The sequence below is a fragment of the Furipterus horrens genome, unplaced genomic scaffold (genome assembly GCF_987537825.1).
Source record: "Furipterus horrens unplaced genomic scaffold, mFurHor1.1.pri manual_scaffold_4, whole genome shotgun sequence".
NCBI classification, from domain to species: Eukaryota; Metazoa; Chordata; class Mammalia; order Chiroptera; family Furipteridae; genus Furipterus; species Furipterus horrens.
This window is the reverse complement of record NW_028327174.1, coordinates 66,456,454-66,479,747: the sequence shown is the minus strand read 5'-3', so window position 1 is coordinate 66,479,747 and position 23,294 is coordinate 66,456,454. Positions and strand designations below refer to the sequence as shown.

The 23,294-nt window shown below is 39.2% G+C and overlaps 1 long non-coding RNA gene across 2 annotated transcripts in view; it reads left to right on the top strand.

The window, feature by feature from the left end:
• Positions 1–23,294, top strand: part of LOC150012131 (uncharacterized) — a 68,050-nt gene that overhangs the window by 39,102 nt on the left and 5,654 nt on the right. Inside the window, exon 2 of one of the 2 annotated variants that reach the window (XR_016510705.1) lies at positions 7,743–7,827. The exons of the other annotated variant lie outside the window; for it this stretch is intronic. This is a non-coding gene — a long non-coding RNA (uncharacterized LOC150012131). The remainder of the gene's footprint in view (positions 1–7,742; positions 7,828–23,294) is intronic. 2 annotated transcript variants of the gene reach the window in all.

Below are 23,294 nucleotides of genomic sequence, written 5' to 3'. Positions count from 1 at the left end.
AGCCTGGATTTGAACTCAAGCTATCTGAAGGCGCCCCCTAGAATGTTGTTAATTCTCTTTGCCACTTAAAAGGGCACAAGACCAAGTAGGTTAAGGATTAAAGAGAGTAAATGAGAAAAGCATTTTCTTGTTTCATTTTTACAATTAAAAAATATATACTGCTTAGGAAGATGGGATGGAATTTCCCAGCAGAATTCACAGGATCAGGTTGCAATGTAATTGAGTGTCATAGAAAACAAAATCAATGTGCTTTAGTAAGTGTTCACTCAGCCCATCCATTAAAAGGCATCTTCTCATGGATGCTAGAACTTTCCAAGGCTTTCCTCAGGCTAACTGAAGCTATTCCCTCAAGGTACTTTTTCTCCCCTCCTTTAATACCTTGCATAAAAGAATGTTCTAGTCAGAAAGCAGTATGTACATGTGGGAATTAATATATGAACTATGGAAGCAAATATGATATATGGGAGAAAAACAGATCATGCAGTTTTATGCTTATGTTTATCATCCTGTATTTTCATCTTGCTTTTTTTTTAAATTAATTTTTTCCCATCCTGTCTTTGAACACATCATAGAGCTTTTGGGAATCTGTCTCTTCACTCATCTTTTATGTTGTTTCTCAGAGAAATTTCATATTTGATATTTTAACATTTTATAACATTGAGGGGGACAGTTTCATAAAACATAGATTTCTTCATATAACAGAGCTGTGATGTCTCCTAAATAAATTTCTAGGCCACAGCTAGATTATTAGATACATAAATAGTTTGAAAGGGCACTTTTCTTAACATTTGATGTTATTACTTTATTTATTTGCTTTATTTCCTGCTCTTTTAATTACCAGATTCTGCCTTTTATTTAGCAAAGAGATTAGTTCCTCCTGTCTTTTTGTGTTTGCAAGTCTGTGAAATCTCTATCAAGTTGGAATGCACACAGCTCTGAAAACTGGGCCGGACTCATACAGGGTCTGGATTGTCCTTGATCTTCACAATTATGACCCCTCACTCCAGGTACTGTTTTTCTTTAGTCAATAGTATTTTTCACCCCAAAGTCTCATAGGGATACTTATGGAAACAAAAATACGGCACCCCAGGGTTTGGAGAACATCATCCCCAAGTCAAAATGCTTTTGTTTTATGACTGCCCTTGAAAACAGCATGTTTTCAAAAGACAAGAGGCTGAAGCAAGGAAATAAAAGAAGACAACTGTTAAGGTATAAAGAATATAAAACTGGCCATGAGCAGAGAAGAAAGCAGGAAAAGGAAAAAGGCAACTGAGGCTAAAGTTAAGCAGGAGATCCCATAGTCTCCTATTTTTAGAGCTTTTCCATTATTTGCTGTATTTAGTATTTAAAAATTTAGCATTTGCAGGGTCAGCCTGGTTGGAAGTGCTTGGATGGAGCAGGTACAGGGCACGTGGTGTCGGCCTCCTTTCAGGAATTGGATGTGAATTCCTTTACTCCATAAATTTATGGGCAAGTAACAAAAATATATTCAAGCTAGCTTTACCCAAAACGGGGAATTAATTTGAAGAGGTATTAAGATATCTCACAGAACCCAAGGCAGGAAGTAGGTTGAATGTCTGCAAACAGAAATCAAGGACCATGGCAGTTACTCTCACTTAGCTGCAATCTCTCTGTATCTGGGCCCATGTGGATTTTTCCCCTTAACTCTGCACATTGCTGCTTTATTCATCTCACCCTCTCTATAGAGAAGCTTTCTCTGCTTCTCTATGCATTGGGGCCCTCTCTGTGCCTTTGCAGTTCCAAAGTCTCTGGTAAACTGACTGGCATCTCAATACCCAAACTGCAAATGTTCAGGATAGAAAAGCCTTTGGCTCATGCCAACCAATGAATGTCTTCCCTCTGGATCAGGCGTTCCCTCTTATCCAATCAGTTGAAGCCCAGTGGGAGGGGTGGTGTCACATGGTACAAACCCATCTTAGGGACCCACACCTGCATATGTGGAATTATTTTCAAAAAATGAGAATTTGGTGAGTCAGACTCTCTGAAAACTATTCATTACATTACATCCCAATGCCTTATTTTCCACTTAATGTGTCAGCTTTGAGAGGGAAGCAAGAAAGCCTTGGCTTGTCCACTAAAATTCTTGGCACAAACTATTCAAACACTGACAAATAAAATAGAAAGGTGAAAATCAGTGTAGAAGAGAAGAAGCAGAAAAGTGGTAAGAATGGATGATAGTATTTGATTTTATAGTCAAGTTTTTTCCCATGGTCTTTTAAAATTACTCTCACTTGCAAATGACTCCAAAGTGACTGCTGTACCCTCACACAAAAATATCCATATTCATCATCATTAGACTTCAGGGAAATGCACATTAAAGGCACACTGAATATTATTTTACAGCAATAGAATGGCTAAAAGTAATAGGACCAACAATGTGTGAGAATGTGGAGAAATGGGACGTCTGATACATTTCTGGTGGGAGGATAAAATGAGAAATTGTTTGGTTACATATAAATTTACCCTATGACCCAGCAATTTCTCTCCTACATACAGGGTGGGGCAAAAGTAGGTTTACAGTGGTTCATATGGTAAAATAATACAATAATTAATAAATAATACAAGAATAAACTCTGTTTCACATATTCACAACTGTAAACCTACTTTTGCCTCACTCTGTATATACCCAAACAAAATGAATGCCTATATTCCCCAAAAGACATGTATAAGAATGTTTATAGGAGTTTCATTCTTAATAACCCCAAACAAAGCAATCTACCTGTTCAACAATAGTAAAATGGATAAACAAATTGCAGAATAGTTCTATAATGGAATACTACAAAGCAATAAAAAAGAATAAGCTACTGCTACATGTAAAATTGATGAAGCTCATAGATATATTCTTGAGTGGAAGAAGTTCAAAAAAAGAGCGTACTATATGATTCTATTTGTATGAAATTCAATAATTGATTATAGCAGATTTCCAGTCAAGATGGAGCCATCAGTAAACATGGCCTGCTTCCTCACACAGCTAAAGCATAAATTACAACTGGATTATGAAACAAATATCACCCATAATCCCCAGAAAATTTAGCTGTATGGAAGTTTAACAACCAAGGAATTAAAGAAACCACATTCATCCAGATAGGTAGGAGGGGGTGGAGACATGGAGATGCATGGAGAGGCATGGAGATCCAGAGAAGTGTGGAGACACAGAATGGGCCATCCCACATCCACATATGGTGGATAAAAATCAGGAGGAATACTTCGAGGGTGAGGGATCCCAACCCCACACCAGACCACCCAGCCCAGGGTACCAGTGCCAGGAAGATAAGTCTCCATAATGTCTGGCTGTAAAAACCAGTGAGGGTTGTGGTGGCAGAAAAAAACTGTGGGATTATCTGGAGTCTCCTCTTAAAGGGCCCACATGGACTTAGGACTTACATAGACTCACTCCCTTTGGGTATCAGGATCAGGGCAACAGCTGAAAGGGCACCAGTGGCATACGGGGAAAAACTGAGGTGACTCTCATCAGGCTGAGTGCTGGGGGACAGCTTCCTCCTGGACAAAATTCCAGAGGCCAGAGAGCAGCATTGTCCCCTGTCTGAGCCCTCTTCCAAACAGAGCCACAGAGTGGTAACACTGGTTGCCCCCGCCCTGGAGATTAAGGCCTCTGCCCTGCCCAACTTACTGGTGTGCTTTTCTATAATAGGCCACACCACTAAGACAGGGAGTAAAATTAGCTCTACCTAAAACACAGAAACAAACACGGGAAGGTGCCAAAATGAGGAGGCAAAGACATATGGCCCAAATGAAAGAACAGAACAAAACTCCAGAGAAAGAATGAAAAATGGGGATAAACAACCTATTAGAAGCAGAGGTAAAAACACTGGTGATCAGGATGCACAAAAAACTCATTGGGGTACTTCAACAGCATAAAAAAGACCCAGGAAGGAAGGAAGGTTACATTAGTGAAACAAAAAAAATTTATAGGAAACCAACAGTGGCGGGAATGAAGCCAAGAATCAGATCAATGATTTGGAACATAAGGTAGAAAAAAAATTCAATCAGAACAGCAAGGAGAAAAAAGAAAATACAAAAAAAAAAAAAAAAAACAAGGATAGGCTAAGGAGCCTCTGGGACATCTTTAAATGTACAAACATCCGAATCATAGAGGTGATGGAAGGAGAAGAGGAAGAGCAAGAAATTGAAAGCTTATTTGAAAAATAATGAAAGAAAACTTCCCTATTTTGGTGAAAAAAATAGACAAGTCCATGAAACACAGATGTCCCAAGGAAGTTGGACCCAAATAGGACAATACCAAGTCACATTATAATTAAAATGCCAAAGGCTAAAGATAAAGAGAGGATCTTAAAAGAAGTGAGAGAAAAGAAGAGAGTTACATACAAAGGAGTTCACATAAGACTGTCAGTGGATTTCTGAAAAGAAACTCTGGAAGCCAGAAGGGACTGGCACGAAGTATTCAAAGTGATGAAAAACAAGGACCTACAACCTAGATTATTCTATCCAGCAAAGCTGTCATTTAGAATGGAAGGTCCTATAAAAGGCTTCCCAGACAAGGTAAAGCTAAAGGAGTTCATCATCAGGCCCTTATTATATGAAATGATGAAGGAACTTATTTAAGAAAAAGGAGAAGATTGACTTCCAGTAAAGATAGAGGCATAGATAGACATGCTTTGCCTCCTCACACAACCATAGAAAGAATTACAACCAGATCTTAAAACCAATAACACCCAGGACCATCAGAAAATTGACCTGTATGGAAGTCTGACAACCAAGGATTTAAAGAAGACACACTCATTCAGATAGGTAGGAGGGACAGAGTCATGGAGATGGGTGAAAAGGTGGTGTAGTGTGAAAAGACAGCAGCGGTGGTGGTACAGTTGGGAGGGATAACTTGAGAATGAGCAATCCTAGCCTCAGGCAAGATCTCACAGCCCAGAGTTCCACACCAGGAAGATAGGCCCCTGTTACCTCTGGCTTTAAAAATCAGTGGGGGTAGGGGCAGTGGAAGAAACTGCTGGATTTTCACCACTTAAAGGCCCATCACTGTCTTTGAACATTCACAAACGCACCTACTCTGGGATTCACCACCAAGAAAACAGCTGGAAGGGTGCCAGTCACACATAGGAAGGGGATGAAGTGACTGGAAATGGGGCTAGTGCTTGGCAAAGTGCCAGAAGCCAGGAGGTGGCATTGTCCCCTCTCCAAATCCCCCACCACAGAACCACAAAGTGATGAAGCCAGTTGCTGCACCCTGGCAATTACCCAAAGCCCCACCCCACTCAATTTACAGGTGCTTTTTCTACATAGGCCACTCTACTAACACGAGGAGTCAAAGCAGCTCTACCTAATACACAGAAACAAACACAGGGAGGCCGTCAAATTGAGGAAACCAAGAATTATAGCCCAAATGAAAGAACAGAACAAAACCCCAGAAAAAGAGCTAAGCAAAACAGAGATAGCAAACTGATCAGATAATATTTCAAAACACTGGTTATCAGTATGATCAGAGAACTCCTTGAATACAGCAAAAAAATAGAGGAAGAAATGAAGACTACACTAATGAAATAAAGAGTAATAAAGAGAAACCAACAGAGAAGGGAAGGAAGCCAAGATTCAAACAATTATTTGGAACATAAGGAAGAGATAAACATTCAACCAGAACAAAAAAAAAACACAATAATTTTTAAAAATGAGGAGAGGCTTAAGAACCTCTAGGACAGTGGTTCTCAACCTTCCTAATGCCGCAACCCTTTAATACAGTTCCTCATGTTGTGGTGACCCCCAACCATAAAATTATTTTCATTGCCACTTCATAATTGTAATTTTGCTACTGTTATGAATCGTAATACAAATATCTGATATGCAAGATGTATTTTCATTGTTACAAATTGAACATAATTAAAGCATAGTGATTAGTCACAAAAACAATATGTAATTATATATGTGTTTTCCAATGGTCTTAGGTGACCCCTGTGAAAGGGTTGTTTGACCCCCAAAGGGGTTGTGACCTACAGGTTGAGAACCGCTGCTCTAGGACATCTCCAAATGTGTCAACTTCCAAATCATAGAGATGCCAAAAGGAGAAGAGGAAGAGCAAGAAATTGAAAACTTACTTGAAAAAACGATGAAAGAAAACGTCCCTAATTTGGTGAAGGAAATATAGACATACAAGTCCAGGAAGCACAGAGTCCCAAACAAGCTAGACCTAAAGAGGAACACACCAAGATGCATCATAATTAAAATGCCAAAGGTTAAAAATAAAGAGAGAATCTTAAAAGCAGCAAGAGGAAAGCAGAGAGCTACTTACAAAGGAGTTCCCATATGACTATAAGCTGATTTCTCAAAAGAAACTTTGCAGTCAAGAAGGGACCAGCAAGAAGTATTCAAAGTGATGAAAAGCAAGGATTACTCTATCCAGCAAAGCTATCAGTTAGAATGGAAGGGCAGATAAAGTACCTCCCAGACAATCAGAGGAAAAGGAGATCCTTACCACCAAGCCATTGTAACAGGAAATGTTGAAGGAACTTATTTAAGAAAAAGATGAAAATCAAAACCATGAACATTAAAAAGGCAACAAATTCACAAATATCAACAACTGAATTTTTTTTAAAAAAGCAAACAAATAGAACAGGAACAGAATAATAGAAATAGAGGTCATTTGGAGGGTTATTAGTGGGGAGAAGAAAGGGGGAACATGGGAGAAAAGGCGCAGGGATTAAGAAGCATAATTGGTAGGAACAAAATAGACAGGAGGAAGTTAGGAATAATATAGGAAATGGAGAAGCCAAAGAACTTATATGCTCAACCCATGGACATGAACTAAGTCGGGAATTGCTGGAGGGAAGGAGGGCAATGGGTGGAGGGGGATTCAGGGGGAAAAACTGGGACACCTGTAACAGCACAATCATAAAATATAATTGAAAAATTTAAAAAGTATAAAAATAAGAACAAGTAACAAAGAAAAAATAATTTATAGGTTATAGTTATATTTGAGGGGTTGTTGGCTGATGGGGGACACAAGAGATACTCATGGGGTGACAGAAATAGTTTATATCTTGATCTGAGTGGTCATTACACAGGTGTAGACATGTAAAAATTAACCAAACTGTACACTTAAGAAAATGAGTGCCGAGGCCCTGGCCGGGTAGCTCGGTTGTTTAGAGCATTGCCCTGATGTGCCAAGGTTGTGGGATTGATCCCTGGTCAGGGAATACACAAGAATTAACCAATTAGTGTATAAATAAATGGAACAACAAATCAATGTTTTTCTCTCTCTCTAAGATAAATAAATAAAATTTTAAAGTTAAAGAAAGAGTGTCTTTCACCATTATACTTAAATTTTTAAGCAAAAAATTTACTTGTTCTTTTCAGACTGAAAGACCTTGGTAGAATTTCTCCAGGGCCAAAGAAAATGGCCCTCAAACATACTAATCTCATGCCATGAATTTTTTTTTCAAAATACTGTCTCTAAATGTTTTGGTTTAATGAGATCATAGGAACAAATAATAGGATTCTGCCTTCAGTGCTGTCTGGAAGGATAAACTAGACATGGAGCACTGTTTGGTGTTTGGCAACGTGGTATGCAGATGGCGGGAGAGATAAGGGCATGGCACACTTGGCACACATTCCACTCTGCCTCGGGGACTATTCAGGGACAGCAGAAACAGATTTCCACTGGCATATTGGTTAGCTCCGAGCCTGTCCTGGCTAGAAATATTGGCATCCTCTACAATTCTCTTCCTGTTTTTTGACAGGAGAGCTCTTTGTGCAAAGAGGTAATCAGAGGGCCTTGGAGGACAGCAGGGCTCTTCCTCATCTTCAGTGCCTTTCCCTAAGGAGGTAAGTTTACAGCATCCTTTGAGGTACAATTGCTGAGCACACCCAGAGATATGTAATCTCCCCTCACATTTTGTCTACCGGGGCCTCCCTCAGCACCATGTCACGTCCCTGACAGGCACTTCAAATGAGTTTCCAGCTCCTGGCAAGGTTTCGCCTTTCTTTATGAACCTCGGGGTGGGCCTGTTTAATTAATCTCCAAAGCATCTGGATCCTGTTTCTCGACACAGGTTAAATAACTAAGCTTCTTGAGCCCCTCCATCTAAGCTCCATGAGAATGAAAGAGCGAATTACTCCGAGGGATTTGCCTCAATTCCATAATATCTTCCTCATATCTGCTGACAAGGTGCTGTGCTCCATTCCCAGGAGTGGATGTCACCAGAGTGGGGATCATCTTGATTTCTGAAGTGGGAGCGGCACATTGTGTGTTCTCAAGCAGAAGCTTATGTAAACTCTCTTTGAGAGGAACTGGGAGGCTTTGTTCTATTTTTAATGGCCTTGTTTTTGCCAGTCCCTGCATTCTTCCTTGCCTTCTCTCTCATTTCCTATGTGTTCTTTCTCTGAGACAGGCTTCCTATGGCAATACTTATTCACTAAACTTCGCTAATGATTCTGTCCTGTCAGTTGTGTCTTCTAACATCCTTTCCACTGGCACCGCTTTTTCTGTAAGGGAACTAAACCACATCACCTCACACTATGACACCTCTTATTTCCCCTCCTTCTCTACCCTGCCTCCCTTTAACAATGTGACTAAACAAAATACATAGACTTTTGAGAACCATTTACATTGACACTTTGTTTATTTAAATTGAGGTTTTTTAGAAATACACAGTTTTTTAATTTTAACCAAAATATGCTGGCAAGGTAGATTAGAAACCTTCTTTGTATACATTCTAGTTTGTTTAAGGAGCATTTTACCTAATTCCTTACCAATGGAAAATTTCCATGTCTTTGACTTCTTTAATTTGGAAATTTCTAACAATTACAAAAGGATGATGAACTGCCATGTACCTATCCCCAACTTTAACAATTGTCTACCGTTGTCAATCTCATTTCATTTATCCACCACACAATTTCCATTTTCTTCAGTGTTTTAAAGCAAATCCCAGCTATCATGTTATTTCATTGTCCATACTTCAATGTATTCACTGACCTTCAACATTCACAAAGAAGCACAAAGGTAGACGGTATTAAGAAATTAAAAACTTTCATAAAACTGTCCATTTTTATGGGTAAATTTGTTTGGAAATGTAAAAAACCAATTTATTTATAGGATAATTCAGTTGTGTTTCAGAGCATTCCAGAGTCTCAGAGAGAGGAATTCATAATAAAAGGCACTTATTTTTTAACTAACATCTATTCTTAAAGTTTTCCAGATATATCCACTTACCACAGGGTTTCTACCCTTCTTGAGAACTATGGACTAGAACCAAACATGACACTCTAAATAATAACTGAAAAGGAAGATGGCCATCACACATTGTACTCTGTGGTTTACAACCAGTGGGACAACTTATTTAGAAGTCTAAAATATATTCGTTTTTAAAACGTTATGCTCACTCAGTGCCAAATGGTTATTTGATGTTATAACATTCAAACAACAATGGGAGGCACTATGCATCAGTAGGCCAGAATCAAAGATAACAATGGTAGTTTTTCTGTCGGGTGTGTTCTCATTCTTAAGCTCTTCTGTGCTTTCTTCTCCAACTGAGGTGAGCTGTTTACTAAGCAGGTCTAGGGTCCCAGAATGAAAGCCTTCTTAAACTCAGACAACAGAGATCTCAGTGGTTTCTACAATAAAAATATTTTATTTACTCTGTGTGAATTCTTTCCTCTTCGAATACATCTGTTAGCTGGAAGCTGGGAAGTTGGTGTTTGGCTTGCCTTATGTTAACATCTCTTCCTTTGAGGGTAGGGGGCCTAGAGAATGGCCCGTCTTCATAATAAGTCTCAGGCCAGCGGTGGAGAGTTGAGGGTTCAGCTTGCTATTTGAGACAATGGCAGTTACTGATATTCTTATGCGAAAGGAATTTAAAAGGCAATAATCTGAAGGTTTGTCTCAAATTGTATTTTTCTAGTCCTTTATATAAAATGTAGAAAATGTCAGCTATCTATATCAAACACTGGGAACATGATAGATTATTGTGGGAGGGGGGAGCTCAAAGCTCTGCCACTGCTTCATGTCTACAAGTGAGTGGAATCCCATAGTCTCTTCTCTCCCCCTCAAGTTCTATAGCAAACTTTCATCTAATTCTCTCACAGTAGTCTTAGATGAACTTTGCCTATGAATAAATCCAAAGAGAGTAGAGACTATTATTAATAATTTACTTATATCCTGCTTATTTCTAATAATTTAAGGCTTAGAATATTCACTTGTTCTCTGCTTTTTAAAGGATGATGCTCTTGACAGTAAATTGTAACCTGTATGCATGCACTGGTGTCACTGCTGATACTAATTCAGGATCACTCAACAGTCACAGATGAGTTTTCTTTGATTAGGGCTCTTTGGAGCTATCAGGAGGGTCTATCTTATTTGCCATTCTTTTTAGATTCTCTACCAGGAAGATTATTATTTAAAAGCAGCCGCTTAACCTGGGTGTGAGCATCACGAGGATCTGTGGATCCCCTGAAGTTGTAGGCAAAATTTTTTAGGTAAGAACTTTTTTCTGGAGAGTATCCATTTTCAGTAGATTCTCAAATGATCCCATCTCCCCAAAAGGTTAAAAATCCATTGTTCATGATCAAGGTTTACAGGTGGCATTTAGGGAAAATCCAGAAAAACTTTTGCCTTCTGTTCAGGTCTTCATTACTCAATTGTCATTGTGCCATTACGCTGTACAACCTGAGGTGGGTCATCTGTGTTTGAGTAGGCTCTCAATTAGTTATTATGGAGATAAGAATCCTAGAAGGGACTTCTTGTTAAGGTTGTCAGAAAAGCCACGTATTAGTTGTGAAAAGCTGGATTTAATTCTCTCCCAAGGGCTTGTTAAAAACTCCAAAAGCAGTGAGTCTACTTTCAGGGCACTAACATGAATTTAATGACAGAATGTCTACTTTCATTTATTTTATAATCCATGGGTTTCTAACACATTCAGGTATTTTTAGCAATATGGTCAGGTAGACTCAACAGCTGTCATTGAGTGTCAGTGAGTGTGCCAGCCATCTCCCTGACCTACTTGGACAGATGAACAGCATTTCAAAAATTATCCACAATAATTTTCACTTCCATTGATGTAAATAATTGAGAAGTAGGTATCATTATGAATGACAGGCTTTTAATTATAGAAAAGGCCTTTCATCTAAAAAGCTGAAATACAGGCATATGCTATTAGTGGCATTACAGTGATACATAATTTGTCTTTGGAGTAGGTACTGTAGAGCCTAGGCTTTCAAATTTCTGATTCTGCCTTGATGTGGTTTTTGTTTTGTTTTAATTTTCTGCTTCACAGTTCCTGAGTTTTTGTTGTTGTTAAGCTCTGGCTATAAAAAGGGCACTTAATCATAATTCTTCTTAACATTTCTTCAAAAAATAACTTCAGCACCTGAAGTTGAAGGCCTCTGAATAGGGGTTTCCAAATTGCAGTCCATAAACCTTTAGTGGGTAGTGAAATCAAGTTACACTGTTGCAACATGGACTTATTTTAAAATAAAATAGTAGAATATAAACTATCAGAGGGAATTATCTATAGTAATTATAATTTTATGAAATTTTTTTTACATATATATGTTTTGGCAGTGGTATGCTAATAAATGTTTAACAACTGGCTCTATGAAAAAAGAGGCATGTGTGTGTATATATGTTCATACATCTATTAAAAATTTTACTGATAGAAAGTCTGTATAGCTCACAAGTTACAAACAATAAGTATACAATACTCTTTATTGTAAATTTCATATGGCCAATTTATTTCATATGCTTTTGAGTTTTGTCAAACTTTTGTATCTAGAGCCCACCTACAGTTGCAATTCAACTCTAATTTAGAAAAATCAGACTAATCATAAATGTTTGATTTCTATCAGATTCAGCAAAGTAGTCCCTCACATTACTGATGAATGAGTTTATTGTGCCATGACTGTTAGATGATATTTTCATTTATGTTAAAAGATGAAAGTGAAACAATAAAGATATGTCAGAATTTCACTAGGCCATGAATCACATGAATAAATATTTATTGAATCTGATTATAGATCATAATTTTCAAATACTGGAAGAATATTCCCTCAATTTGTTCTTGCTATTTGTAATGTTGCAGCTATAGACACTTTTAAATGCAATCTGCATTATAAATATTTTCCCATCACCTTCACAAGTAGAGTATCAATACAACAATTAATCAAAGCTGATTTATAGTATCTGCCAATTTCTGAGGTGTAAATATTCCCATTGTAGCTAGTTCAAGCTATGACAGTGACATCACAGGACACAGAGTTGGAAGGAGGTACTTTAGCACATCATTATATGATATTTCTATCATACAAATGCAAGAGATACAACCTCATGAGCAGAGAAATTAGTAAAATGTAGTAAAATAATTAGGAAGCAATAGGTTTTGAGTATTTGTTACCTTTCTTAAAATAGAGTTTAATTATCAATTTATGTAATTTAATTTTTAATAATTATTGTGTCTAATAACTGGCTTACAAAATGTAGGAAAATGGAACAATCATCTCTCAGGATCCCACACAAGCTGGCTCCAGCACAGCATGGCCTGGATTGCCTCTCTCACTTGGTCTTCTATTACTGTAGCCACACTGGCCTTCTTTCTGTCCTCTGAGCATGTCACACTGGATCCAGCCTCAGGCCTTTATGGTGTTCTTCCTCCGTCTGAATCCCTCTCCAACTCCTCTCACAGAGCTGGCTCCTTATCATTCATACCTCAGCTCAAATGCCACCTTCTCGGAGAGGGCTTCCCAGGCTGCCCCTTCTAAAACAGCACACTTTAGAGGCAGTCACAATGATCTTGTTCATTTATTTGTTACTGTGGGTCCTTTGCCCCACTAGGATAAAAGCCTGAGAAAATGGGGACCTTCTCTATTTATCACTCTGTCCTCAGCACCTAGGATAAGTGATTGGCAACCTACACAGTTAAACGATAGCCTGAACTCTTAACTTTAAGACCACATTTTTAGCCTTTAATTTGCACATGAAACACCTAGAGTGTATGTGTCTCCAAAGGAACTATAATTTAAAAACATGTTTCTCATCTCCTGAGAAATATGTCCATTAGCTTTTCACAGTCACCTGCTTCCCTGTGTTTCACAGCAGCCTTTTCACTGCAACGTCTGAAAGTCATGGAGAAGGACAGCCAGTTTGAATGAGTAGAGCAGATTATTTTAAGAAGATATAAGTTTTCTAAATATTGCCATTCACAGGTAGGTTGTAAGAAGGAACACTGTAGGTGACATAGATCTTCCTTTCTGAAAAAGAAAACCAAGTGTTGGATTCAGATTAATGACTGGAACACAAGTGGTTCATTGGAGCTTTCATCTCAAATATGTCTGCTGTCCGAGCTAGCTGCTCAGAGTCCAGTTGATCCCCTTTCACTGTCACAATTCTCTGGTTCACATAAAGAAGCAAGAAAAACATTTTAGGATCTTGTATCACTTAAAAAAAATTCAAGTTATTATTCTGGGAGGGCTTTCTCAGGGGTAGAATAAGCATTATCTCAAATTTCCCATGCGTATGCCAGCCATAATGAAAGGTTGCTAAGAAATACTTTATTTCCATCAAAGAACTGCTTCAGGGAAATGGAGCCATGGGTGTTTCCCATTGCCTTGGGCTCTAAAGCCCTTCTAAACAAGTTCAGTTTAGTTCCTTGTGTATTAGCTCTAATCACACTGGAAAATCTCTACAAGATGAAATATTAATATGTTCCTAAATTATGGGATTATTTTCTATGCTTTAAGCATTTAAAGTAGCTACATGAAATAGCTGTGAGCAAATATTCCAAGATATGGTCTACACTGATTACCGTGCCTCTTGTTAAGTCCTTCAGATTGCCAAGATTTCCCACCAATAGATATATAATTTACACAGCTCCTTGCTTTCCAGTAATTTCTGGAAATTGATTTAAGCCAAAGAGGAGAGGTATGGAGACTGGGATGCATTGAATGGGATACAAGAGAAAATAAATTCTGTACCTGTTAGGAAAAATATCTAAGACACGGCAAACATGTTGAACATATTCTGATTTCCAAATGCTATTTCAGAGTTTCCTGGCTGATGCCCAGCAGTGGGCTGAAGGGATAAAATGGTAAGAGTGCTTTATACTTTTCTTGCATAGCTTTGCTTATCTCGAAGGTCATTCACTGCTTCAGTCCTAGTGCCAACTTTCTCATCACAGCAAAAAACGTCAATTACTCTGCTAGTCTTCTCATACCCTAATGGCAGGATTATAACAGAGTAGGCATTTTCACCTTGTCCTTATGTTTTTAACTTCCTAGGGAACACTACACTGCCTCATTTTGCCTTATCAGATTGGCAAAGAATAAAAGCCTGACAGTACTGGGTGTTGCCAAGGATGTAGAACAATGAGAATATTCACACAATGCTGATGGGAATGTAAATTGGTCAATCCTCTTGGAAATCCATTTGTCAATATTTAGAATAGGTGAAGATATGCATAGCCTCAGAGCTAGCAATACTACTTCTAGGAATAAACTCTGAATATTTGTATAAGAAAGTATTTATAAGAATGTTCATTATACCCTTATTTGTAATGGCAAATATTGGAAACAAGACAAATTTCAATCAAAAGTAGAATAGATAAATTGTATACCTTTAAAATATAAGGGTGCAAAATTTCAAAAACAAGTTGCAACCCTGGGTGGTGTGGTACAGTTAGTTGGATGTCGTCCGTAAACTGAGAGGTCACAGATTTGATTCTCAGTCAGGGCACATGCCTGAGTTGTGGGTTCATTCCCCATTGAGGCAGATATAAAAGATAACTGATTAATGTTTCTCTCACATCAATGTTTCACTCCCTCTCTTTCTCTCTCCCTTCACCTCTCTCTTTAAAAAAATTTTTTTTTTAATTCCATGTTGCATAAGGATGTATATGGTATGATGCTATTCATATTATGTTTAAAAACAAGCAAAGGAATTACCTGTCCTGTTAACAGATACAATATTACACAGGAAGGTTATAAAAACATGAATGGAATTGGAAAACACCAAATTCAAGGTATACGGAGAGTTTTTTTCTGTGTAGTTTATTTTCTTTTTATCAACTGGGGTGAACATCTTCTGAGTCAGGCATTATGCTAATTGCTAGGAGTCAAACAGTTCCCATCCTCAGAGGATTTAGAATCTAGTGGGGCTGATCCTGAAACCACTCTCTCTGGCCTCATGGCAATTAATTGGTACCTGTTATCATCTTCTGCTTATATTATGGTTTCAGGTTTCATCACATATTTCCTTCTATGGTAGTGATATACAGTAGAACTTTCTGCAATGATCAAAATATTCTATATCTGTGCAATCCAGTATGGTAGCCACTAGCCATATGTAGCTATTAAACACTTGAAACATAGCGAGTATAACAAAATGTAAATTTTAATTAATTTTCATTCAAATAAGTACACATGGTTAGCAGCTTCCATATTGAACGGCATGGTTACAGAGCATATGCTCTTTGAGGGCAGGGCCTGTGTCTTTATCATCTTCATAGTCCTACCTCAAGCCTGGCCAGGTAATGCCTCTCATAGAAGACATTCGATAAATATCTGTTGCACTGAGTGCTTGTGGTACTGTTAACTAGCAGGTGCTCCAGGGAAACTCACTTAATCTCTGTACTGTCATTCATCTCTTTATCAAATGCACCATGTACACCAGTTCTGTTCCAAGCTGAGGGGATCTAAACATAAATAAAACCTAGTTCCTTTCATTGAGGAATTTGTGGTCTTGTCTGGGCAATAGTTCTTTTAGAAATAAAACAGAGGGTTCATCCTTAAGTTTTCTATGGTCCCCTCCACCTTAACATTCTATAAATACATTCACTGAATAATTCATTTGTGCCTAAGATCACTTTGAGACTTCATGCAAATGGACAGTAAGTCAATAAAATGAAGCTATCTAAACTTTCGAGAACTTTTTGGTCTCATGCCGTTATTTAACAAACATTTACTAAACACCCTCCATGGGTGCTCTGATTGCTTCCTCTGCACTCCATTAGTGAAGGAGAGATTCTTGCCCTAGGATTATTGTGATGGCCAAACAAACACACACTACCCAATGCTGGACATGTGAGAGTGTGAGCTGTTTGTCAGCCACCCAGAGTCTCAGCCTGAGGCAGGAGGACACCACACTCCATGGAGGGCCTCATAGGGGTTCCACTCAGTAACAGAGTGAACAACCAGGTACTGTGGAGGCAGGTGTGCAGTATCAAGAGGGTGAGGCTCCTTCTTCCTGGAACCTGTGGGAGGATGTAACTCATTTAAGTAATTCCATGGGCTGGCAGGGACTCACTATGCAGGAATAAGCAGGAACTGTGCTTGGTCCATTTGATAAGGAGAGTTGTTTGGCTAGAGGACCTTATCCAGGAGAGCAGCACAGGGCAGGCAACTTGCAGGTTAGCCACGTGAGACCCTCCTGATTTTTCTCCCAGATGCGAAGGCAGCTTGTAATACTGAGCCTTAATTTTAAGCCTTACCCTACAATGGGCCAGGCACTATACTAGGCAACCTAATGGGAAAGACAAGAACAAGTGATTCCTGCCCTTACAGGTCTTTTGGTTTAGGTTTCAGGGGCATATTTGTCAAATTAGTGGATTATAATGCAGTTTACAGTAAGGATGTGGATGTGTCTTCCCATCTCTAACTCCGCCATGGGTCCCAGGAGTGAACAGAATGAAAACTGGCTTCTTTTGGCCACTAGAGGGCATTTCCTGCTTTCAGCATAAGCTCTTGCTTCCGTAGGGTTTAGCTACAATGCTGGGTTTAGTGCACTGATTTTTATTTTTTTAAGTATATTTTATTGATTATGTTTTTACAGTAGTTCCAATTTTTTCTCCTTTGCTCCCCTCTGCCCAGTACCTCTCTTCCCTCCAGCAATCCCACCCCCCCTTAGTTCATGTCCATGGATCGTGCATATAAGTTCTTTGGCTTTACCCTTTTCTATATTATTCTTAACTTCCCCTTGTCTATTTTGTGCAAACCGATTATGCTTCTTAGTCCCTGCACCATTTCCTCATTTCTCCCCCTCCCCGTTCCCAGCTGATAACACTCCAAATGATCCCCATACCTATGATTCTATTCCTATTCTGGTTCGCTTAGTTGGATTTTGTTTTCATTTCTTAGATTCAGTTGTTGATTGTGAGTTTGTTGTCATTTTAGTGTTCATAGTGTTGATCTTTTTCTTAAATAAGTCCCTTTGACATTTCATATAATAATGGCTTGGTGGTGATGAACTCCTTTAGCTTCACCTTGTCTGGGAAGCACTTCATCTGCCCTTCCTTTCCAAATTATAGCTTTGCTGGATAGAGTAATCTTGGTTGTAAGTTACTTTTCATCACATTGAATACTGCTTGCCAGTCCCTTCCTGCCTGCAAAGTGTCCTCTGAGGAATCAGCTGATAGTCCTACAGGCACCCCCCTGTAGGCAACTCTCCACCTCTCTCTTGCTGCCCCCAGGACTCTGTCTTTATCTTTCACCTTTAGCATCTCAGTCATGATGTGTCCTAGTGTGGTCCCCTCTGGGTCCAGCTCGCCCAAGACCCTTCATGCTTCCTGGACCTGTATATCCATCTCCTTCACAAAATTTGGGAAGTTTTTCTCATTTTTTTCAATTCTTGCTTCCTCATTCTGCACTGGTTGACTGTTTTTTTCTTCCTTATGTTCCAAATCATTGATATGAACCTCAGTTTCCTTCCCTTCACCATTGGTTTTGTGTGGATTTTCCTTCATTTCACTTAGTATAGCCTTCACTTCTTCTCTTATGCATTTGCGATACTCAAGCATATCTGTCAAGCCTGTGAGCATCTTTATCACCAGTGTTTTGAATTCTGCATCTGTTAGGTTGGCTATCTCCTCATCTGTTAGGTTGGCTATCTCCTTGTCACTTAGTTCTCCCACTGGAAACTTGATCTGTTTCCCATTTTGGGCCATACTTCTCTGTATCCTCATTCTGACAGGTTCCTGTGTTGGTTTGTCTCCATGTCTTAGGTAGAGCTGTCACTCCTGTTACATTGTAATGGGTGGAGCCTTAGGGATTCATGAGTACAGGGCAACCTGTTTCACCACGTGTGGTGCTATATGTGGGGGACGGGTCCGAGAGGGAACAATGCTGCCTGCTCAGCACTCGCCCCTTTTCCAGGCACCCCTCCCACTTCCACACCAGACTGGTGCCCCTCTAGCTGCTGCCCTGGCCATCATTCCCAGAGTGGGTGGGTCTGCAGACATTCTAGGACAGTGGGAGCCCTTTAAACAAGTGGACTCTGCTGAGACCGGCAGTTTCTGCCTCCACCTCAATCCCCACTGGTCTGCACAGTCAGAAGCAATGAGGCCTAATTTTCCCCAGTGCTGGGACCATGAGCTGGGAATGCTCCCTAGGTGTCCCTCCTGACTTTTCAAAATGTGTGACTGTGCTTTCTGCTGACCTGCTGCTGCTGCCACCACTGTTGCTGCCACCACACTACGTTCTCTCTGCCCTGGCTCCAACCCCTCCTACCTGTCTGGATGAGTATTTCTTCTTTATATCTTTGTTTGCTGGACTTCCATGCAGTTTGATTTTCTGGAACTTCTGGTTGTTTCTAGTTTTGAGGTAGTTGTATTCCTTCTTAGTTGTGGAGGGAGACACAGGGTGTCTGTCTATGTCTCCATCTTGGCCAGAAGTCCCCTGATGATACTTAACATCAGAATCACTTGGGAAATTTTTTTAACTGATCCTATTCCCAGTGATTCCAATTCAGCAGGAATTGGATTGAGCATGGGAGTTTGTAACTTAAACATGTTCCTCAAGTGAGTTTCATAGGTGAGCAGAGATGAACAATTTAGTGAGATAGCCCATATTCTGATTTTCAGAGTTTTAATTTTTCCAGCTTTATTGAGATACAATTGACATATAATACTGTGTAAGTTTAAGGTGTAAAGTATGTTGATTTGATACACTTATATATTGCAAAATGATTAGCACCATAGCATTAGTTAACACCTTTATCACATCAACTAATTACCTTTTCTTTTTTGTGGTAAGAACATTTAAAATCTACTCTCTTAGCAACTTGCAAATGTATAATGTATTATTATTAACTATAATCACTGTGTTGCACATTAGACTCTAAGAACTTATTCATATTATAGCTGGGTATATGAGTTTGTACCCTTTGGCCAACATCTCTACAACACCCACCCCCCACCCCTACCCTTCAGCCCCTGGTAACTAAGATTCTACTCTCTCTCTATGGGTTTTGCTTTTTTAGGTTTCACATATGTGATATCTATAGTATTTGCCTTTCTGTGCCTGACTTAGCATAATGCCTTCTTAATGTACAATATACACTTTGCAAGCATTATGCACTGAGCATAAGGCTGCCCTGAGTCTGGCTGCCAAAGCTGCATTGAGTTTTGAAGCAAAGTGGAGGTGGGAAGGCTAGCTCTGTCACCCACCTCATGCTGTGCTTGTCATCTAGGCTCCCAGAGCCCCATGTTGGAACACCATACTCTTTGGTTTCTGACCCTAGACCAGCCCCTCTGGCCAGTGGAACCTGCATGAGTATTGGGGGCTTGGGGAGACCAAAAGAGATAAAAGGATATTATACCTTCCCTATCCATCGTTCTCACCTGCACTCCCCCATCTGTTTCCCAAGCCAGACAAAAAATTTTTCTCTTCTGCTCAAGACAACAACAAAACACACTCACAATTGCTCTCAAGCATTCACTTCTGCAAGTAGATGGCTGAAGGAGTCAGCAGTCTGCAAACAGCTAGGTCTGAACAGAGCTTAAGACCAGGTAGGGCACTGTGCCATGAAAAGATATGAATATATAGGTTATCATCCTTGTTTTCTTACCTATTCCCATCTCATTCAATTCTGAGAAATAGGAAATAAAAGTTCATAGTAATTGGAAACCACTGATTTTTCATCACCTGCATTCTGAGTCATCAAGCTTTTAATTGTCCTCTTTCTGTTAAGGTTTTATAGTGGTAATTTTTGTTGTTATTGTTTGTTTTGTTTTGTGACTGAAATGGGCTCACCTCAAAATCTTATTTTTCTTGAGTGATATTTTTACAGTTGCTTGTTGTAAAATAAGTGTAATTACTTGCTTATAAACATTCCTTGAAAAAAAGTTCAAAGGAAGACTCCAGGCAAAGAGAGCCACAGAGTTATTTAAGGATTATAGACTTCATTTCAAAGCAGTTATGCTAAATTATGAAAGACATACTCCCTGGAAGATAATGCCAGTTCATCTAAAAAAGGCAAGCGTTCCACTTTTAGGTAGATGAGAATTCATTTCCACCCTCTGGTGACTAAAACACACACACACACACACACACACACACACACAAGCACTATTCTATTTATTAATTGTCAGGAAATTATTTTAAAACTCCCAGAGCTAAATAATAAATGTGTCCTTCCAACTAAGATGATTAAATAAAGGAAGCTGGTATATCTGGTCCTGAGGGGGTGGACACCGGAGCAGTTGACAGAGCATAATGGGACCTTACCAGGCCTAAGAACTACTTGAGCTCTTTTTATTTTTTTAAAACCCAGCCTAGGAGTTTTATTTATGTGGTTATGCAAGTTAGACATTCCTCAGTGCTTGCTCCTGAATTACTCACTTGTATCACTCACATTCCCATACAGGAGTAGAACAAGAAACCATGGAATAGTAACTTGACTGAGATTGTCTGTCCCAATGCCCAAGACATCCAACAAAATGGGATGTACTCCCCAGAAGCACAGGTGTGTCAGGGTGTGGACTCACAAATTACCCTCTCTTGAACTAGATGTGTAATTAGAAATTCCATAGCAGATATGCCTACTTCAGATGGCGCAACCAGAAAGAATAACAATAACATTTACATTAAAATTATGATAAGTAATCTATTATGAATCCTGCCTCCTTTTTTCATAGCTGTCTCCATTTACAAAACACATTTCTAAGAATATCAAACTTCTCAAGAGAGAAAACAGTTGTTTTATAAAGCCAAGTGAAAACTTAAAGAGCTAATAATAACAGCTACCATTTCATGGAATGCCTATACCATACTAGGCAAACTATAAGCTGTACCTCATTTAACCTCCTAACAACTATTATTTCACCTATTTTATAGATGGGGAAATCAAGACTCAGAAAGGCTAAGCAACTCAAGTCACCCAATAGTAAAGGATGGACACCCATATACAGTTGTGTAAGCCAGTTGCTACACATCAAAACACCGAGCCAAGGGGATAATAAATAGAGGCTGTGATCCACTTGCCAGTTCACTTACCAGGAGGGCAGCATCCAGCCACTTTCCTAATATGAACAGAGGCACTCTGTGGGCTAGCTGAGGCCCTGAGAATATCCTGGAGTCAGACCCATTGAATTGACTCCAGATTCCATGTGCTTCACACTACACTACCTTACCAAGAACATTTCCCTATATCAATGGGTCCTGTAAACATCCTAAACTATCCTGTTCCTTTCCACTGGTTGGGCCTGGGGATGAGCATAAGGGGAAGGATGAGTCTGCCCCAGAAAAGAAGTGGGTAGGTGCCCTGTCTCTTTTGGAGCAGCCTGGCATTTGGGATTGATGAGTAAGGTAAGTGATTGCATCAACAGCCATGTACTGTCCCAGAGCTTTCTTGGCCTGCTTTATGGCGCCACCTGACTGTGGGAGCCAGGCGGTTCTGAATGGAGCCAGCACATGCCCTGATGAGAGCCACCGCTTCAGTGCCCTGAGCCAGTAGACAGGAATTCTCACCTGACTCCACCACAGGCTGGCATTTTGACCTGTGGCCAGTCACTTCACCTCAGTGACTTCCACTTCTCATCTGAAAATGCAGAAATGATCATGGGTGCCCCCTGAAGTCCTCAAGGGAACAGTGCTCAGAAGTGACACCAGGCAACATCTTAAAACAGGCCCTTTGTAAGTACTTTGGTACTTACAGTCATCTGGCAGTTCTTTCCTCTCTATTTCTCTTTTCCTTGGCATGCCCCTCTTCTCTAAGCTTTCTATCAGGAGGGGGAAAGTGAGCTGATGAAAACCAGTTAGCATTAGAGATGTTAGAATGAAAAATACAGACTTTCCCCAAATTATCCTTACCCCAAAGAAAAGACAAAGGCTTTGCACAAAGGATCGAATAATTGGGTGAATTTTAACAGCAGCTCAATGATTTGGGTCTTCCCAGAGCCTGTAAATTGCAAAGGTAGCATGACTAAGGATTATTTTGCCCTGGGAAGACATTATATAGGGCACGAACAAGAAAAAAAAAATCACCTATACATGTAAATCATATATTACACAGCCGTATTACACAGTCATTACCTTCTGGACAAGAAGGAAATTTTCACAGCAATTATGCAAACATTACCTGTTTCTTTTCTTCTCCTCTTGTTCCAGATATTTAAATATTTTATGTACCTTCAGAGAAAAGAATTCATAGATTCTACTGTAAGCTGCTTTCTTCTCTCTTTGGAAATAAAGGGAATAATAATGGCTAACACATATAGCATCTACTATGTGCTAGCAGTATAGTAAACACTTTATACCTATTTATTCACTTTATCTTCATAATAGCCTGCTGTTGTGGATATCACTATTACCATCATCATCTTCATTATGCAGATAAAGAAATCAAAGTACAGAGAAGTTAAATAACTTATGACTAGTACATGGCAGAGCTTGACTCTAGAGATCATGTCTAAAGCACACCACTGGGTTCCTGCCTCCTCCTGCACCCTGGCTGACATATCGCATAGTAGGCCTTTTATTTTTCATTAATAGCAAAATAGACTTAGTGGAAAGGATCATCCTCAATTACTTCAGTGGCTCCTGAATTATTTTTATACCTCTGCGGAAATCTCTCCTTCCTACTACCTTTTCTCTCTTCTTGTTTATTTGATTTCATCTATTTAAGACTATTTCTCTTCTACCCTTGTCTGGAGATGGTTTTAGGTTCTCTCACCTATGTTTAGAAATCTGTGAAATCAAGAGGATTCAGTGTCTCATCTCTTTTCCTGCCTCTCAGCCCAGTTTTCAGGCTGACAATGCTTAGTCTATATTTTAATTGCAGTTATGTTTAATTATGACCATGACTGTGGCAGGTGTGATGTTCAGGGGAAAATAAATAGGATTGATTCAATAAACATATTTCAACATACATGAAAGATATTTCCACTACTCACATCGACCAAAAAAAAAAAAAAAAATAGCTTACTTGCAAGCTTAATGGAAGCAGGGAAACAGGGAATATATTGTATAGTTGGCAGATTTTTATCAAGATTCTTTTTTAAAAAAGATTTTATTTATTTATTTTTAGAGAGAAG